Here is a 21,021-nt window from a genome sequence, read left to right as displayed (position 1 = left end):
GCGTGCAGCTAGTTTACCAAACAGTGTTTGAAGAAATCGGCGCTGCCCCCAGAAGACAGGGCAGCGAAGCTCTGTGCCGGAGGACTGAGGAAGGAGCCGGGCTTGCTGCCTCAGCAGACCAAGGCAAGCTCACATGGACACCAGCGATGTGTTGCGCGGAAAAACCTGGCTCCAGCAACTGGCGCGTGGCCGAGCAGTTGTTTTCACCGAGGCTGAGGAGGGGTTTTTGGACGCATTTGTGCAAGTGAGCTTAGTCCTGCTACTGTGATCACGGCCGCACGGATGCCCGGGATGCTCATACTGCCCGGCTGGCCGCTCCGCGCCGGCAGCTCGGGGCTCCGGGTCGCTGCACCACCGCCAAGGCACCCGGCGGGCCGCTGGCAGCCAGGAGACAAGGAGGGGCTGCAGCTCCCGTGGAGCTGAGGATGCTCCCGCGTCCAGCTGAGCGGCGACTGCAGCGCGCTCCGTGGCGCGGAGCCTTCCCAACTTCCCACGGTTACCTCGCTCATCCCCGCCCGGCCGGGAGCGGGGCTGCCGCCCGGTGACCTGTCCGGGGGAACCCCGCCCTTCCTCAGGGCACGGGCACCCGCGGAAAGCCGGGCGCGGCATCCATCCCTCCCTCCGCGCCGGCGGAGCCCTGAGCCAGGGGCAGAACGCCGGGAGAAGGGACCGTCCCGTGCGCCCTGCCTCTCCCCAGCCCCCGCGCCTGCCTCCTCCCCTGGTCACTGGGACTGATGAATTAATCATGATGTGGCTGCTGTTAATGCATTTATGTGGAGCGGGCTGTGCCAGTGGCTCGCGGCGCGGCGGGTGAGGGAGCGCGGGGAGCGCCGGCCCCTCCGCTCCGCTCCATGGCTCCGGAGGAGGTAATGGCATCGGGACGCGCTCCCCGTCCCCCGGCAGCCAGGGAAGGGGCAGGGCAGGCGGGGCGCGGAGGGGGCACGGCGGCGCGGGCAGGGCAGCTCCAACTTGCCGGCAGGGGGACGGGAAGGCTGGGGTTGCCGCGGGAGGTGTGCGGGGTGTGTTCGCTTCGCGTCCCCGAGGTTCCTCCAAATCCTGCCCGTGGTTTAAAAATCGCTCTCTTGGCATAAGTGCGCCGGAGCCAGGCTCACTTTATCGCCGCTGACGCTGTCGAAATCGCTGTGGCTCCAGCAGTAACAACAACGAGCCCCCTCCCCGCATCCCTCCCTCCTTCCCTCCCTCCGCCGGGTCACCCGCTCCTCGTGAGAAACCAAACGCTGCTATTCCATTAGCTTCATCTTCCCCGCTTACGCGAAAGTGAGGAAGACTTGCTAATTAATTTGCATACGAGGGAATGATGTCTGAAGGAAGGAAAAATACCCCGTTGCACCTGCTCCGCCGAGACTTGTCATCTGAATCTGGAGGAGAGCTATAAATCATGTAAAGTGTTCGCGGTGGAGTCGGCTTCTTCTGAGAGCTGTAGGATTATGTATCCAAATGCTGAATTTATATTTCCCACTAGGAAAAGACTGAAACTCAGGTCAGATATAAACTACATCATTTCATTTAAAACAGAACTGTAGTTATTTATTGTAATTCTAGAGGGGATTTTTTTTCTCTCCTGATTAAATAGAAAGTACTATTAGAGCGTGTAGAAATGATTTACACATTACAGCCTGAAATCTCTTGCAGAATTGGAAGTGGTGGAGTGTAAGGATGGTACTTTAGAACCACATATGTCCTCTTATTTTTGCTACACGTGAAAAGCCTGAGAATGACCAGGCTGGTTTACCTTGTTTTTAGTGTGTACAAACCCATATTTTCTGAGATACAGGGTGGGGAAAACTTGGACAAGGGATAGCACAACTTCCATTGAAAACGTTGGCTTTCTCAACTACAGCAACTAAAATCTGTGTGATGTCTTCTTTGATTATTTCCACCTTTTGAAAAACTTTAAAAATGTCATATGCTACTTCCAAGAATTTCACTTACTGCCTCTAAGGCAATACAGTAATTGTTTTTGACGCTTGCCTGCTAAGTGAGATGAACTGGGGAGACCTACTGTTCAGTAAGGTGTTTGTGCTATTCATGTGCCAGGTATTTCATCATAAAATACAAAATGACAGCTTTAGTCTGATGAGGTAATGGTTTCATATTGTAGAAATTATTCATACTTAATTTTGTGGCTTTTCATATATTTCATTAGGTTTGTTGCTGGCAAAACTAGACTGAGGTTTTGTCATTTCAAATTGAACTGATTTCGATTGGGGTTAATTGCTTTAGTAGCCTAGTGTATTTTTGACAAAACTGAAAATGGCAAATATTACTAATTTTTTTTGTTCCACTTATGTAAAAATACTGCTTTTAGATTAAAAAGATGTTATGTGATGGACCCTGTGCATTGCTTCACAATGAGGAAATTAAGGAATTTGTGTGCTTTGACAGAATGTGAGATTTGCAAGTTTCATAAGTTGTGAGCTTATTGTAAAAGTGTGTGTATGTGTGTGGCAAAAGACTGCTATGCTAGTAGAAGAAACTAATAATAACACAGAAATCTGTGAGGTAAGCAAGAACATATGAGCCAGGCTAACCACTCAATATGCTTACTTTGAAAGCAAGCCTGGATGCAGTAGTTTTCATATCACTGTTCTACAGCAACAAAATAAGGGAGACAAAAATAAGCACAAGCCAGAAATAAAAATACAAAAATCTAAAAGGAGACTAGTCAGGTGGGGAAAAACATTTGGAAATCAAGACTTTCTGTCAGATCCAAGACTGCAGGTCATTGTTAAATGAAATCATAGTCACATACACAGCATTTTTATGGCATTTAAGGTGGAAGCCTTGGTCTTGACTATAACCAACAAATTAAAAGAGATTCAGTTGTTGAGAATTTGGTTTGTCACCAAATAAGAGGTGGTAGAGGTCAAATGACAGTCAATAAAAGTGGAGTTCATCTTTGAACAGGAGAATAATTTGTTTTCTTTTCCAAATCTTGTCTCTAACTGGAAATTCTGTCATGGGCACCCATCCACAAAGTGGTCAAAATTTATTAATTAGTGAACATTTAATGTTCTGAGATACCGTTATAATAGAAATACTTTTTTTTTCTGTGTAACTGGCATTCTTCTAGCCAGTGCTTTGACTTTGCAAGTCAGAAATGAAATATGGGAGTTCTGATTTGGGGTTTGAACAATATATGTAACTGCCTAGATTTCAGTCCAGTGTACGTTTTTGTTTGGCTGTAAAGCGTTGGATTCACTTATATTGGAAAAACATTTGCTTCATTTCTAAAACAAAATGGATAAAATAATTTCTCAGCTAGAGGGAGGTGGGGAAATGTGTTCATACTTACCAGATTTTATTGGCCTTGCAATAATGACTTGTGTTTCTACAAGGGATTGTGGGGTTGGTGAATGACAGAGCTGCCTACATTTTCAACATTTGCAACAGGTTGAGCACGCTTTTTGGGTCAGGAAAGCTTGTGCTTCTTGTTTATTTTACAGTGCTGCTTGTTTATTGATGGACACATCTTTGAAAGGAGCTGAATGCAGAGGAGTTGGTTGTCTGCAACATTGCTCAATGTTCACTTGCTGCTATACAAATGATTATGTGACAACTGGCCAGTAGCTGTAGATGTGTGAATATGCCCTCTCTATTTTCTGTAGCTGTTTTTGCTTTACCCACTGCCATGGAAAACTTCTGAAAGGGTTGTTCAATGATTAGCATGTTATAAAGGGTGGGATAATTGTCTGTCTCAACAGACAGGTTAAATTACATGATTCTGAATAGTAGCAGCGTTTGAGGTGTATTTGCTTGGAGTACAATCAAATTCCCTCTTTGACTGTTTATATAGTAAGCAGGAATCCATTAAACTGGCCAGGAGGACAAATATTTAATGGAGACTCAAAGAGGCAATATAATTTCTGTATGTTTGCAGTGCACTGCTCTGTTTAGGTCCTGATTAAATCTTCTGATCTCAAGGAGGTATTCTAGTCATCTGCTTTGATGCAATATTCCACAAAACCATTTTAAGCTAGAGGGGTAGGAGTTTAAGACTTAAGATTATTTTCTCTTAAGGATAAAAATTGCATGATGTCCTCTCACAGCCCTAGTTGAACTTTAGTGGGAATAGTGTGAGCAAGAAGTCTGGGAAGCAGGGGAGCAGAACCAGAAGTAGTATCACAGTAGTAATTCAGGATGAAGAAAAGACCTTTCTGAGTTAAATGACAATCTTAGCTAACTTCAGTTACAAAGTCATCACAGTCTACCTTTAAGTACATTGCCCTGTTGCTCTTTCTGGATATTTCAAAACCTCTCTCTTAATGCTTAGAGCTTTCTTTGAACTTTCAACCTAAATATGTTCTTAGATTCCTAATTTTTAATCTCTCTGTATTGTTATTTTAAACCAACTTCTTCTTTGGTGTGTAGCCCTCAATAAATCATAAACATCGATCATGTGTCTTCCTCAGCTTTTATGTGCTAGGATCAAACAAGCAGAGCAAGCACCTTTAGTCTGTGGGGCAAAACAGAATAAATAGGAAGATACAGAGTCTAGTAACTTGGTTCTCCTGAACCTTGTACCTGATGTGTTTGCTCAAAGTCTTGAATAAGACTGCTAATGCTCCACTCAGTCTTTTGAGAATACTTTGTCAGACACTGGTGAATATCAGGTTTGTTTTACAGATAGGCCAGGTTGGTTTAATCTGTTAATAGTAAACATGGGTGTGTGATTTATCTTTTTGTGTTGCTCTCAAATGATAAGAGACCATCACAGAAATAATCACAGAAAGAAATTCTGCTGTTCATAATGATGTTGCTTTGAAGAGTAGCTAAATGTTTTCCCATTTCTAATCCTGCGCAAATGCTCCTCCAATTTCTTCTGTAGGATAGCAAGAACCTCCCCTGTATCAAGAGGGCTTCCTGTAACCAGTTTTTATCAAAACACCTCTGCTTTTCACCATGTTTACAGACATGCAGTAAGATGAATGTGAAGAACGATTTAAAAGAAGTCCATTCAATATGTTACCATTAGTCATCAATAGTTATCATTAGTTATCATTCAATAGTTACCATTTATATCAACTTCATTTTTGTATTATGCTTGCATTTCCAACTCAGTAAATAATTGCTGGGTGATACCACATCAAACTCCTTACTGAAATCTGGAGAGAGTGGATTTTGAATGTTCTTTCTCATAATATTTGCTTTGAAAAGGATTGGCTTCTCCCTCCCACCAAGCATTTATAAATACTGATTAAGATCCCTTCTGAGCCTTCTCCAGGATAAAGTAATTCAGCTTTCCCTGCCTTTCTTCAAATGACAGATGCTCCAAGACCCACATCTTCTCTGTGTCCTAGATGTGCATATTGGATGTACACCAGTATGTCCATGTCTGTTCTGTACTGGGGAGCCCAGAACAGGAGGCAATATTCCAGATGTGACCTCACTGGTGCTGAGGGGAAGGATCATCTCTCTCAGCCTGCGGGCACTGTTTTTCCTAACACAGAAGGTGTTGACTTTCATTGCTACATGGGCACTTTGCTGACTCATGTTTAACTTGCCCACCAGGACATTCCCCATCCTTTAGTGTCCAGTTCTTTCCCCCTGGTTGGTCCTAAGACTTTTACCAGTCCACAAAGTTATTTCTCTGTGGCTGAAGAATGTGTATTTCCTTTTGCTGAACTTTATTTCTCCAGCCTGCTGAGGTCCCACTTAACAGCAGCACAGATGTTCCTTATTTCACACACTCTCCAACTTGCTGAGGGTGTCTTCTGTCCCATTATTCTGGTCTTTAAGGGAAATGGCCCCAATATCAACAAGGGTGCACAATTAGTAATGTTCCCAGCTGAATTTTGTGGCACTGATCACAATCCTTTGAGCCCAGCCATTCCCCTACTTTCCATTTCACCTCACTTTCATGCTTCATTAATAATAATGTAATTGTTAGTAATAATAGTTAGTAGCATCAGTAATAATTTTACTACTGCTGTGTGACCAGGAAAATTAACAGATAAAAATATCTCTTCACCATCTTTCCTTGCTCTGGTTTAATAGCACTGGCACGTGTGTGTACACACGTGCACCAAGTGACAGTTGCCTGTTTGTCTGTGTTTGAGTGTATGACTGTGAATTACTCATACCATATGTTTGACACAGGGAAGATACTATTTTACATGTCACACAGGCACTGCTTTTTTTTTTTTTTTTTGCATTAGATATATTTCCCCACCTAATTTTTTATAGGTCAAATGAACCTCTGGTCTTGTTATAGTTACGGGGAATTTGAAATATGTAATCTTGAAACTGATTGCAAAATACAGGTGAATTAATTGCTCTATAGCTGATGTTTTTGAAGCCAAATGGCTTTTCATTCAGGTGAAGAAATTGTGTACCTTATGTTAAAAAATGCAAGGGCTTTTTTTATGTTTCCTTCAAATAGCAAAAAAATGTTTTGAGAAAAATTGCTTCGATATTCCATATTTCTCTCGCTATTCACACTCACCTGCTTTGCCAGCAGCAGTGAGAAAAGACACTGAACTACCCTCATTGCAAGCAGTGCTTAAGATTTCTAGGATGAGACTCAGTGCTCTGTGTTTAGGGTCAAATTATTTAAATTTGGTCTAGGATCAAGCAGTTTTGCTGCAGGAAATTTTATTCAATATTGCTTGAAGAGAAGGAATTTTCTGTTTCTTTAGCAAGTGACTGATACTTTTGCTTTTAGCTAAAAAAGATGTATTTTGTTTGTGTGTGTGCATATTGAAGAGTGACGAAAAGGAACTTTTTAAGCAAACAGCTTTCCATTTACAGAATACTGCAAAGATGGCACTTAAAATACTGAAAATGAGGATTCTCTTTTTTCTTCACCTTTAAATGAGGATACAGGATTCTAGGGATAGTGATGAGCTGATTGTACTTACAACTTAGTACCTTGACACTGATCTTGAGAAGCAATCTAATCTTTGCAGTTTGATTCTGAATTCACATCCTGTAGTAACTCCATCAGAAAAATGGGAGAATTTTGCTTCTCTGTGTGGTGCTAAGGCCTCCAGAATTTGGAGAGAAATTACTCTTGGCATCTAAGCTGCAGTAAACAGGTGGGAATTGAAAAGTTGTGAATGGGCACCTATGCAAGTATGCAGCTCTAGCCTTTTATTTCCAAAATCAATATAAATGCATAAATGCTTACCATCTGAATTTCAGGAAAATAATTGCTTTAGTTTTTTTTTTCTTTTTGTTGTTGTCTATAATTTCCTGTTAACACTGTACATCTGTTTAACTTGGAAAGGCAGAGCAAATCGTTTTCAACTGAGGTTATAAAAGGTGCAGATATAGTTATTAAGTAATATGTTACACATTACTTGCAGAACAGTGGAGAAAATTATTTAATATTTTTCCTACTACAATTCTCCAGATTGCTAACCAACCATTTTGTGTCATGTAAGTTTGTGCAAGTAAAGAAAACTATACAGAGAGGTAAAAAACGTTTCTACTTTTAGTAAACTGCAAATAGTAGACTTTTTTTCCAGAAATTGGCAATAGAAAAATGTGTTCTGAGGTTGTATTTATTTACAATAGGACCTTACAGTGCATAGCTGGAAAAAAAAATTGAAGTGAGATATTAAGGATATAGATTATTTTCATAAATGGCAAAGTATGAATTAGTAGAGATACTGGATTTTAGACATGAATTAATAAGGTAATTCAAATACAAGCAAAACATTTTAGCTTCTGGATGGAGACAAACTGAGCTACTTCTGTTCTTGTCGTAATTTAGGGTTTATATAGTGTTTACAAGGTAAAAAACTCCTTGTAGATACTAATGATCTTCATTACACTCTCTGAAGGCAGGTAGGTGTTCTGCAAATTAATGGTATAGGACCAATATATTTTAGACCTAGAAATCTGCGAAGAGTTTGAATTTTGGTATAAATGTGTTTGAAGTTTATAAAGGGCAGACTATATCCCTCAGAATCCGCTCTTACAAGATATGCTTTCATTTTTAAGGAACAAAGATACAGGGTTTCATTCAGAACACTTGAATAACACCATGTCTCTTTGATAACAAAGTCTAATCAGACATAGTTTTTCCTGAAAAAAAAAAAGCGTTGGATATTATAAAGAACATTTTTTAAAGTTCATACAGAATAGATCTATATTTTACAAAGGTTCTATAAGATTCTGCTTCCATTTTTTTTGTGGAAAGGTATTTACACATGGAAAAAGGGAGCTTGTCTCTCCTGTCTCCACCCTCCTTGGTTGACAGACTTTCCCTCCAGCAAGCAGTTGACAGCAATCAGTTTGTGGATTATTTCTGGAAGGAAAAAGTTTACAGCTTTCCTCCAACAGTAAGATTAAAAATAAAGTAGCTGTCATCTATTTCCATGGCTTAACTAGTTAAAATCATAGCCACAAAATGCCATATTACTCAGCTAAGCTGTTCACTGCATTTTATACAGTAAGCAGACCTTATTAAATAAAGGCAGTCAAGCCTTGCAAACAATAGTTTGTAACACAAAACTTTTAAAAATTATATTTTTACTGGAAGTTCAGAATTTGTTATTTATCATTTCTACACACACTAAGACTTTAAAATAAGCCTTACACAGATATTATAATGAAATATTTGGTGACCTTGTCACATATGAAGGGCATGAAGGTAATTCTCAGGATGAAAGAAGTTCGTGTCTTATGACAGCCAGATTCTTGAGCATCTTCCAGACTTGGCTCACATTAATCCTCACAGCACTGTGTTTTCCATTGCTCCATTTATAAAGGTAAATACTGTCAAGTTTAAGATGGAAAATAATTTGCATTTGTCAGTTTTGACGCTCTCTAATGCTAGATTCTTGAGATGCAATATAAAAATAAACATGTAAGGGGTTTCTTTTTCTAGATTGCCAGTCAGAAATTTCTTAGACCTAATCCCCAGGCATTAGGCTATTTCAGTCTCACTAATTATGACTCTGTTTCCTTGGCACCACATGCTACCTTTAGTTTATTCTGTAAATAAATAGTTTTGTTTACTTAGATGGTGGTTTTTTGGGGTTTTTAAATCTACTTAATTTACAGAATTTCATCGTATAGGTTTGATTTTGTTCTGTGCTATGCAATGTGAAGTCTTCCAGTAGTTTTGGCAACCTTCATAACACCTATGGTATTTTCCCTCCTGTCCTGTAGTAGAGTAATGAAACATCCTTACTATGTGTAGACTTTGGTGTGCTTTTAGGGTTTTCTAAATTCAAAATCTGATATGTGCACTGGAGAATGAAGAAAAACAAAAGGCTCGTTATTTTCATATTCTGCTGCATTCTTATCTTAGCTCTAAGTTTCTGGATCCTAAAGTAAGTTTCATGCCTGCACACTGCAAACACTCCTGAGAGCTTAGGCCTCTTCAGCACGTTAGAGAGCTGAACACTTGTGTTGTTTTCACTCTCTTTTTAATCCCCCATCTGCAAAAATTATGGAAGTTTAAGACAGTTATTTAAATGGTTAATGGCTGGCTTTTTATACTTGCAATTTTATCTCCTTTATCCCGAGAGTATAAATAGTGTCAGTGATAGAAAACCCGTTTCAAAACTAAATTTATCTTGAAAAGACAACTGTTATGATAATTATGCATAGAGCTTTAGAAAATGGAAATAATATAAATCTTCACTAAATAGTCATTACTGAAAGTTAGATAACCTGCTATTCTGAAAAGAACACTGTATCATTCTTCTTTTGAATCCTTGTGTGGTCACAGGCACAGAACGTGATGCTGTAATACTCCAAGGAATTGTTCTACTTTGCTTCTATAGGGAAGCAGTTTCCTTTAATCAAACAGAAGCCAATAGAAATACACGAGCATTCAACAGGGCTCTCTGTTGCCTGCTGGGAGATTCTTAAATTTGTGCTAGCTTGCACTAGAAGGAAATGCTGTTAAAGCATTTTGTTTTGTTTCTGTAAAAACTCTAATATTCAGTGTGTAAAATTGTCATTAAAAAAAAAAATCAGATAATATCGTGTATGCTGATTAAGGCATTAACTGTTCAGCCAGTTGTGGAATAATACCATAAATGTTTTAACATATTTATTCCTGTACAAGCTGATCATATTACTTTATAATATAAATAAAATATATGGGCTACTCTATTGTTTCTACTTTACTTTTTGTGATCCTGGGGTATTCTCATTTATTAAATGGAAATAATCATATATATATATGTGTGTGTGTGTGTGTATATTTATATGGAAGGAAATAATTATATAGGTCTTACATTGCAAGTGTTGTTTAAGTAGAGATGATTTTGCATTTATCTATGAATGATTCCTTGCTAAAAAGATTACGAAAAAGAAGAATGTTAAAATTACAGAGTAATTTTTAAAAATTTTAAGTCAAAAAATATCAGTTGTCTCTGCATATGTAGTATTATATGTGCATTAGTATTTTGATACATTCTCTGTCTGTTCAGCCATGTGCTGTTGATCCTGGTCCTACAAAATGTGTTATTTTTGCATAGCTATTAATAGCAATTGTTACTTTAATATTTTTCTTTCGCTGATTTTTTTTTGTTGTGGCTAGTAAGATTAAATTTCTTTTTTCAATCTTGTTATAGCCTTATTTTCTGAAACAGATGGAGCAACTAAGCATATACTGTGAGTTGTTACATAGGAACAGGAAGCATTGGGTAAGATTCAGAATTAAGTTTTGGGTTTGTAGCTATTGAATGAGACATTTTCAGTATGAGAATGTGCCCCATGTCCAGTGGTGTAAATGTATTGTGTAACTGAGGTGAATTTGTTCTTAGCACTTTAAAATGTACTTATGTCAGGCATCAAGTAATTTTAGGTATCAACATAGGGTTGGTGAGAAACCTTTGGAGGGAAAGTACCTGTCTGCACACTATTTCAGCATACTATTACCTGAGAAAATGTTGATTATGCTTAATAGAATTATTCTCTCCCTACTCTTAACTAACTTTAAGAGAATTGCAGGTTTCAGGAAGCTGAGTTGTAGGACAGAGCTTACCATGCTGGCAGCAGGAAATCTGTATAAACAGTGGAGTTTGGTTCACCTAATAGAATTTTTTTTTTTTTTTAAATAAAGAGCTAAGGCAAAACTACTTTCCCCTTCTACAAATCATCTGAGGAATTTTACTTCCTAAATGAATTAACTTATTGTACTGCTAGAGCTTCAGGATTCCTCAGAATACAAATTCTACCTTCCAGTTAGTTAGATAAGTATCCAAGTATGAAATAATTTCATCTTGACCTTTTAATATCTAACTTATTTGAATTTTGCCTCTGAGTAAATACCTACTTAGCTTTAATGCATTCCTGTTTAATGTGAATGGCTCTGAAAAGTGATTACCATCTAATTGTTAAGGTAATAAGGAAAACATTTTCCCTATTTGAAGTTTTATACATTAGTTTCTTCCTATTTAATGTCAAGAGCACAAGTTTAGGAAGGCTGAGTGAAATGGGATTGTCTAGCTACTCCAAGGTAGCTAGACAATCTTTTCAAAGTTAAACTGAAGTAATAATTTTAAAATGTTAATAATTTTTAAATCTTATTAATTTAATAAGTATACAACACTTCTCTCTTCTCTCCAATCAATGTATTTTACTGAAAGGCCGTTATATTTCTTAAGAAACATCTGTACACATAAATCAAAATCTTAGATTCAAATTGGCCTAATATTCCAGTTTTCTTCTCAGATCCTAGCTGGCAAAGTAAGGTGTACACTGTGTGTTTGTCTGAGAGTAGCTACTTCATGTGCTAAAGTCATAGATCTATGTTTTCTCCAGCGAAAATGCAGACAACTTAAAAACACTGTTGTACTTTCTTGCCAAATATATTTCATCTGCTGCATGTGAAACTGCTATTTTGGAGAGGCTAGTAGAAAGTAAATAGAATATAATAAAAAAAAAATGTACTGTTCTTTCTGTGGAGAGCAAAGGATATGAAACACATTGAACAATAGGGTGAAAAGATAAATACTCCTGTTTTAATGCAGTCTAGGTAAGAGGAATGCCTGGGATTAATCTAGTGGTAAATTACTTTCTATCCTACACCCGTAATCTGTGCTTATTGGACTTGTTATTGTGTGGTAATCCAATTTCTCCATATGACACCAGTGTAAAAGAGAACTGTCTTTGTCTGCAGAGACCAGTGCCATCTATTTTCCTGCTCATCTCTTTCACAGACCAGAAAGTGATTGTACATTGCACTGCATTTCTAAGTACAGCCTTCTTTGCCATTCATTTGGTATTCTTTGATTCTTCGTTTGGCACAGAAAACTCAAGAACTGAGTCTGTTTTGATCTACTGGGCTTGACTTTATAGATGAGGCTCAGATTGGATGTCAGTGGAAAAGCTGAGCTTTTTGCTGTGAATAACCAACAGTTGGCCAGCAGCTGTATGTGGAAAGGGTTCAACTGTAGAGCCTTGTTGAGAAAAGCCAGTGTTTTATCATCCATATAATTGGTGTCTGAAATCCATCTGCAGCCAAGTGTTAACAGATCGCTCAGGTTAGAAATTAACAGTCTCTAGCAGTGATAGCCAATTCCTGGAGAAAACCAAGGATGCTAGAGGAATTAGCCATTGGCTTTCATTTAAGAAGCATCTCATTTAGTAAAATAGCAATACATGCAGCTGAGGGGTTTTGTTGAAATAAACCTTAGAAGAAACGAGAAAATGGCACAAAAGTGGAAAATTAAGCAAATGCTCATGACCTTCTCTAAATGACTACTTGAAGTGTGAATTCAGACCCTGCTTTGTGAGAGCTTTTAAATGGAATGGTAGATGAAGGAAAATAGTATGGAACAGAACACTTGCTTGCTTGTGATTTGTTGTGCTAAGAAAAGCAGAAATTTACCTCTTTAAATAAGCAAGATTGCATCAGACACCAAGTTCCATCATCTCTTTCTTTTCTTAATCAGAAAAAAACTTGGAGAACTATATAATTTTATGTAGCTGTCTAGGTCAGTTGTAGTTGAGTTGATTCCACCTTCAGCAAGAGCCAACTCTTTTCATGCTAAAATAATCAAGATAAGAATGGAAAAGACAGGTCCATCATGCTTTGAATCATTCCATCTCTGATCTGTGTAATGGGCCCAAGGGATTGCTAGAGAACTTCAGTTTTCTCATTTATTTTTTTAGTCTTCCAGCTGAGGAAACAGTTATTAAATCTGCACAGTGCACTCTTAACTCACTTCTGAAAGACTTGCACCTGCTTCTCCTGGGATGTCTGAGAAGCCAGACAGGGTATTGGATGAGGACAGGTCTGAGCACACTTCTTGCCCCTGACTTGTTAAACAACTTTTGAGCAACAAGAGCTATAATTGTTGAAACCAAACCTGGTCATGTTGGAACTGGGAAGAGATTAATTAGTCTAGAATGGAAGGTTGATTTTTTAATATTGTGGGTAGTACTGTTTTTTTTTATCCATGCTTGCTTAAAAGTATGAGAACCTGTAATCTGCAGCATGTGCAGTGTGCAAGATTATAAAGTCTATCAAAAAGTGTTATTTCCTGCACTCTTTTGTCTCTTGCTCTATGTTACAGAATTAGCATTTAACATTTCTTTCTCTTACCTACCACTACTTTGAAACCTTTTTTTCTTATTCCCATACAGTGTGTTATTTGTGGTCATATTGTGTGTATTTCTAGAAGATAGATGGTGTTCTGGTTGGATATTCTTTTTTGTTTAACTGTGGTAGAGCTAACTCTGACCTTATTCTGTTCCTTTAAAATTAATTGTGAATACTTCTGTGAATACTTCACACACTATAGGCTCATACAATAAATTCAGGTTGGAAGACACCTCAGGAGGTATCTTGGTCCAGCCTTCCGCTCAAGAAGTGTTGAAGTCAAGCCAGGTTATTCAGGGTTTTCCCAGTTTGGTCTGGAAAACATCTAAGGACAGAGACAGTACCAACTCCTGGGACAATTTTCCATGCCTGACTGCCCTTGGGCAAAAAACACTTTTCTTTATGGGCATTTGGAATCTTGTGTCCCAGCTTACATCTGTTATTTTGTGTTCTTCCACCAAGCAACACCTTGAAGAGCCTGACTCTGCTCTTGTGGTGACCTCCTCATAGGTAAGTTTTTTTGTTACTAATGGTAGTTTTATAGATGTTAAAGTACTCTGCCTCACTTAGATTAGCTTCCTTTTTTGTGATTCTGATATAAAAAAGCTGTTTGAGGCAATTTGTCCTGTGTGTCTTATCTCCTCTGTCAAAGATACGGGTGCTTAAAGAGAAGGCTTAGAAAGACCTTATCAGTGTTTATAAACATCTAATTGGCGAGTGCAAAGATGAACCCCTACCCTTCTCAGTGGTGCCCAGTGGCAGAACAAGAGGTAATTGACATAAACTGAAGTACCTGGATTGCATATGAACATAAGAAAAGGTCATAAGTTAAAGGGAGCCAACTGAACAACAGCTAAAATATTTTTGTAATAAAGAATTTTGTTTTTAACATTATGTTCTTAATTGCCTTTTATTCAGAGGCATATATCTGCTGAAATGAGAATAAAATGTCTTGATTTTTTTTCCATCTGTAGAGCCACTGGATCTATTTGCTTCTGTAATGTTAAGCATTTTAGTAAGAGTTGTGGATTATGTGTCCAAACAGTTCCTATAGTTCCAATAGGAAAAAAAAAAGGCAAAGTATTCTGAGTCACTGTATAACAAAAAAAGTTTTTTGATTTTCATTATCTCACATTTTATAAAGCAAGTAACATTAATAGAAATTCATTCTGCTCGGTGCACAAACCAGAACAAACTTGTTGTTTAAGAGGACTGTTTAATATAAGTCTGAAATAAATTTTCCAGAGTACAAACTTGAAAATTTGTAGAGGCATTTTAAGACTTATGGCTTGTAAGTGGATATATTCAGAATTACAGACTATTAGCAAAATTTGAAAATAGTGTATATTGAGGGATTGCCAAACATTTCTGAGATGGTATTTAAGGCCTTTATTTGCAGATAAGTATATGTTCTGAAATATCAGCATTCTTTCCTTATTAGGGCAAGTAAACTTGGGGAGCTGTATCTCATGCAATGATCTCTTGTATCTCTCCAGAATCATTTGGAGCTGATGGTGCCAAGAGCCATATTTAGGTAATGATGTTCCATAATTCAGCATGTCAGACAAAGCTGTTTGCATCATGTGATTACGCATGCATCCCTCTTCATGCCCTATAATTTTGGCACCTAATAAAGCTAAAATTAGGATTCTAGACTCTCCAAAGTCAGTGGTGGATTCAGAGACTAATTCAACTGTCTAAGTTAGGAGCACAATCTGCATTGATTTCACAAAGGTTCCTCATTTCATGCAAACCTAACAAACAACTATTTAATTAAACTACATCTTTAGGGGAAAGGGAAAGTTCATTCTATCCTCATCTTTATCTGACTCCTCCCTCACATAACTTGGAAAGGAAAGTAGTTTTCAGTAGACTGTGCTCCTTGTTTTGGTTGAGATTTTTTAAACATGGTCTGTTTTTTATCTCGCAGATCAGCTGTTCCTGTCTCTTGTAGTAGTAGATAGAATATCTGAGTATAAGACTGAAAATTGTTTCATTGAAAATTGATCCCTGTGCCACCCAACGTGGTGTTCTTAGCTACTGTCATCTAAGAAGCCTAAAAAGACAATCTATGTGAATATTATAACTTTTTTCTGCACATGTTCCATATTATTGTCTAGTTAAAATATACAGAAAATATGTTGTATGTCATTAGCAATTTTGTCCTAAGGCAAAGCTCTGTAAATACTCCTTGAGACCAGCTTTCCTCTGCTTGGAGATCACTTCCCCACCTGTGAAGTAGTCCTAGGGAAGCTCAGTAGTTCAATATAAATGCATCAACAACAGAGAGAAAACCACACACGGAGATTTTCCTATCATTTCATGTCTGTCATGGAAGTTTTCAAGCAAAGATTGTCAGGCTTCTATTTTTACATTAGAAAATATGTCTCCAGTACATTGGATGGCAGGGTTTTATGAGGACTTCATTTTGAGAATACTGAAACCTAGAAACAAATTTTCAAAAAGCTAAACCCGTAATCCTTCTGAAGTGGCAGTTAATTCACTAGTACCATTAAGAATCATATCTCTGGTTTTCTCCTTGGCTAATAAAACCCTGAGAGTTCAGTGTGCTTATCGAATACGTTTCCCCTGCCAGAGCAGTAATTATAGAATGGGTTGGGTTGAAAGGGGCTTTCCTCCCTGCCATGGGCAGGGACACCTTCCACTGGACCAGGCTGCTCAAAGCATCATCCAGCCTTGAGCACTGCCAGGGATGGGGCATCCACAGCTTCTCTGGGCAGCCTGTTCCAGTGCCTCACCCCTGTCAAAGTGAGACATTTTTTCCAAATGTCCAATAGAAACCCACCCTCTGTCAGTTTAAAGCCATTGCCCCTTGTCCTATTGCTGCAAGCCCTTGTAAAAAGCCTCTCTCCAGCTCTCTTGCAGGCCCCTTTAAGTACAGGAAGGTGCATAATGTCTCCCCAAAGTCTTCTCCAGCTGAAGAGCCCCAAATCTCAGCCTGTTTTCTCAGCCTGTGTGTGTATGTCTAGCACTCAGTGATATCTGGATGTCACACTGTCTCCACAATTGCTTATATAAGTTTTCTGTATAACAATAATCTTCAGTTTTACTGAAAGTTCTGAAAATGAAGCATTGTATGTTTCAACAGCTTCCATCATATTTTAGCTTTCAAACTCATGGTTAGAATCGTCTACCCTTGGGGATTTAGACACTTAAAAAGACATCAGAATCTGTATCTGGAGTGATCTGATAAAGGTGTTTTGTTTGGTTTTGTTTTTAAAATATAAACAATCTTTGAATAAGTCATGCTCAGAAGCATTTCTGGCACTATCAAGTTTTCTCTTTCAACCATGAAAGTGATAATCATTGTCTCAAATAGAAGATTGCCTTCAGATTTTAAAAGCATTCTTTAAGTTGAAAGTGAACTTTCATGTCTGTTCTCTTACTATCGATCTCTGGTGACTGTGTTAGATAAGGTTTTTCCTGTATTGATAAATTTTGCTGAGAAATTCCTTGCTGATCATTTCACTTACTAAGTTTTAAAGATTTGCTGTTTGGGGAATTAAATATAAATTGAAATGAAATTTTGTTGAGGCTTTTTGATGCATTTACCAAAAACTTAACTGCAAATGCAAATGAGATTTCAGAGCCAGATATAGGTAGAAGTAGATTTCTAGAGGAAATGTCTTTAACCCAAATTTGAGTTGCTGCATTTCTAAAATGCTGTTGTTGATATGTGATTATTGTAATAGTTTTTTCAAAGAGAGAAGAAAAAGATACTGTCTCCACCTTAAAGTCACTGCTGTGGAAACACTGCTCATATCTTTCTTTCAATTTTGTTTTGTAAACATATTTTTAGAAACAACAACAAGACAAAAAATCAATGAGTAGAAAAAAAATCATTAGTTCAGTTTTCCCTGCATCTTGTCATCTGGCTTAATTATTATTATACCTGCAACTAGGTCTAAAGAATTTTTTAATTCTATCTCATCTGTCACTTTAAAAATATCAAATTTAAAGTCTCTCCTGGAGTCATAATTTGTTTTTTTGTATTTTAGGATTTTTTTTCAAGAAAATTGAAGAAACATACATGTATAAACTCATATTACAGATATATCTTCCTTCATATTAACACTGTGTTAAATTTTGTTGTGTTGCTTTCTGTTTCAAATAGAGCATAAAAAATGTTTTTAAACATCTTAAATTTGTTTTAGTTCATCCCTCTTTTCCTCAGATTATCTTTTTGGGACACTGGATACAGCTTCAGGCAACACCTCTTGCCATTTTATTATTGGTACCAGAGCAATGAAACTGAAAATGGATTTCTAAAACTGAAAATCAGGAAGGATAGTGTAGGGCATGGATATAAAGTACAACAGAGCACCTGGTAGCTGCTGATGTTTATGTGCTTGAGCAGTTGGGGGTGCTTTAAACTGACACAGCATATCGAGATTTATCAGTTGGATAACCATGAGTTCCACAGACATGCTGTGGGCTAACAGAGACATGGTAAAGTCTTATCAGGAGTGAAGTGTCATGGCTGTAATTGTGACAGACAGCGATCCCTACCAGTTCTACAAGTAAATAAATATATAAGCTTCCTATAAGGAACCTTTTAAACAGCCTAAATTTAATATACTTAGGCTCTTTTCCCTTGTCTGATATATAGAAATTTTAAAATATTCTGAATTTTTGGGGTTTATTCTTTATTCTTCAGAAAAAGGACCTACATTAAAGGTGTCACAAGCCTTTTCTGAGCTGTTTCACTAAGTAATCTGTTTTATAACATTGTACTTAGAGCAAGGCAATTTATAAGTTCAGGCACATAGCTAATTTGGAATAAAAACATTGCTGCTAAAAAAATTTAATATCAGTGGTGTTAAAGAGCAGTGCTTATTGTTTCTATATACAAGGCTACCCTTTAGACACTACATAGTAATCTTTCATTTGTGTTTATATATACACCTTCAACTTTCAAATTAAAATCTCGTTGATAGAACTTGGTGAATGCCTTGGTTTCACTACAGACTGAAGTATTTTGCAATGGCTCAGAGCAGGCCTAGCAAAAAGGCTACACGTGCTTTAACTGCACATTTTTCAATTCCAATCTACAAGTTTTCTTTTTGTTAGTTTCCTCCCGTCTATGGTGACTGTATAGATACTACTGTGGCACAAGTGGACTTTAAAGGTAGTTATTGTAGATTATAATAAATTTATAAAGCAACAATAATTAAAAACATTGACTCATTATTATAAAGCAACAAGAATCAATATTTTTAATTATTGACATCTTCACTCACACTTGTATCTCTTGTCTGTTGTTTTGACCTCCTGAATACATCACAGAATAGATTATAAAGTAAGGCTATTTTTACTGGAGTTATCCATATTGCACATGGTTAGAGTTGTAGAGTATTGTACTTTTAATGAGCCAGATGTAGAGGTTTTTCAGCTGTTCCCAGAAATTTCTGATGCTTTTACCTACTTTCATAGCTTTGATCTCTGATTAAATTTAAATAATACTAACGTTTGTTTTCTGAAATTCTTGCTGTTTTATAATTGTTTCTAAGCATCAAAGTCTCAAATGAAATTTATATTCTTTTAACTTACTTAAAATGTTGTTTTACTGCAGAATACTAAGCATAATCTTCATGATCAGAGTGTGCATATGAAAGAACTCATTACTGAACTGCAGGAAAGAACCTGCACACACAGACATTCATGTGTAGCATGCATTGAAGATGGTGCTGGTGAACTTTGCAGCTTGTTGTGAGAAGATGTGGCAACTTCATCTGTATCTGCCTATGCTGCTGTGATTGTAGCTCTAACTCTTTTTTGGGCTGTTTTGTTTGTAAACTGTATCTTACACTAGCAGAAGATGTCAGCTTTCAGCTAGCCAAGATGTAGAAGGGGAGTGTAATCCCAAGCTGTCCCCAGAGGCACTGCTGTCTGACAGCTATACAAAACCAGCTCTTGAATAACTAAAATGGAGGTATTTTGTATTTTTAAAAATACATTTGTTTTTATGCTCATTATTAATACTTTTTGTCTTTTACCTAGCAGTTGTTTTTGGATTTTGTTTTTTTTTTGGGGGGGTTGATTTGGGTTTTCTTAACGCTCCAAAAAAGTTCCATATTTAATCAAATACAAGGAATGCCATGTCTTCAGGGTAGATACACAACAAGGCCAGACCTAAAGACAACCTGTGTTTGATTAATTCTATGCTAATGAATAAGAATATGGTCATTTACCTGTAAAGACTTTTTCTGTTTAACTATATTAATTTCTTGAGAATGCCTATAGTGACCATTTAGCAGTGTCCAAGTTCATGTTGAGCATCTGGCTCTTCTTTATTATTAAAATGTTTGATATATTAATTTTTGAATAGAATCTTACGTGGATTAGATGATCCAACCTTTTTAAAACTTCCTTTCTACTTCTTTCAGGGAAAATTCAGGGAAAGAGATGGTGATGCTTTGATATCTGTTTCTTCTTCCTTTTCTTTTTCTTAATTATGTTTCTGCAACCATCTGTTCTTTTTAATCTAGTTTGATGCCAGAAGGTTCTCACTCAGGGCAGAACTAGCTTCACAGACAATACTGCGTCATCCTTGCATCATCATAGACAGAATTGGATTTTTGCACAGGAGTAACATTTGCGCTAAAGTCCCCAGCTAAAAAAAAAAAAGGTACTGGTGGCTTTCTTGTGACCTTTTTTCCATTGAAGTGTTTCTTAAAAGCTTGCTTAGTAAAATCCTGATATTTAATAAGTAGCAGTTCATATTGAAAAAAGCTCAAAGACTTTTTGTTCTTTGTTCTCCAATGCAGAATTTCATGTGTGAGGCTACTCATGCACTGACAGCACTGCCTGCTGTGACATTTTCTGATTATTAGTGATTATTGGCAGCACTTTGCAAGTATTCCACAGCAGAAAATATTTCATTATAGGTGCAGCCAAAATCTCTGTCAAGAACTGCATTTCAAAGAAAGATACCAATGAAGTGATAGAAAACAAACCACAACACAAAAAACCAAAACAAGAAAAACACGAAAATTATCAGGACCTGGGGATGACTTTTCAGTACAACATAATGAAATTGAAATTTAAAGGCTTTCTAAGTCTTTGGACTACTTTACTTAAAAATGTTGGTAGTTTATTTTTCTAATGTATTTTTTACTGTGCCTCAATTTTGATGCTTTATTTAGCTCTTTTGTGAATTATCTCTAGAAAGGTCAATAGCTCAACCTCACTTGTTATTAAGAAACTAAAAGAAAAATGGCCAAAGGTCAAGGAAAGAATATCAGTCTTTAAAATTAAATCTTATACATATATATATATTCTGAAGCTTTATTTTCCCCTTACTGTCTCTCCAGAGGATCTTTAGTTTGTCTCCAATAAAATAAAAAGGGCTTAAAAATAAAATCTGCCTAGTTTTCAAAGTCTTTTCTTCAAAAGCAGGTTTTCAGTAACATTATCAGATGTTTTTCCTTGCAGAAGTTTGTTACTGAAGTTATGCTGAGTACAGT

At 37.3% G+C, this 21,021-nt stretch overlaps 1 protein-coding gene across 1 annotated transcript in view; it reads left to right on the top strand.

The window, feature by feature from the left end:
• Positions 1-1,415: 1,415 nt before the first annotated feature.
• The window catches only part of LOC121350280 (heparan sulfate glucosamine 3-O-sulfotransferase 1-like), a 44,172-nt gene continuing 24,566 nt past the window's right edge, over positions 1,416-21,021 (top strand). The window contains exon 1 of the mRNA XM_041461487.1: positions 1,416-1,501. The gene's annotated coding sequence lies outside the window, so the exon portion shown is untranslated. The remainder of the gene's footprint in view (positions 1,502-21,021) is intronic.

The sequence above is a fragment of the Pyrgilauda ruficollis genome, unplaced genomic scaffold, assembly GCF_017590135.1.
Source record: "Pyrgilauda ruficollis isolate IOZ18807 unplaced genomic scaffold, ASM1759013v1 scaffold15, whole genome shotgun sequence".
Classification (NCBI taxonomy): domain Eukaryota; kingdom Metazoa; phylum Chordata; class Aves; order Passeriformes; family Passeridae; genus Pyrgilauda; species Pyrgilauda ruficollis.
Note: the sequence above shows the minus strand (reverse complement) of the source record. Positions and strands in the feature narration are given on the sequence as shown.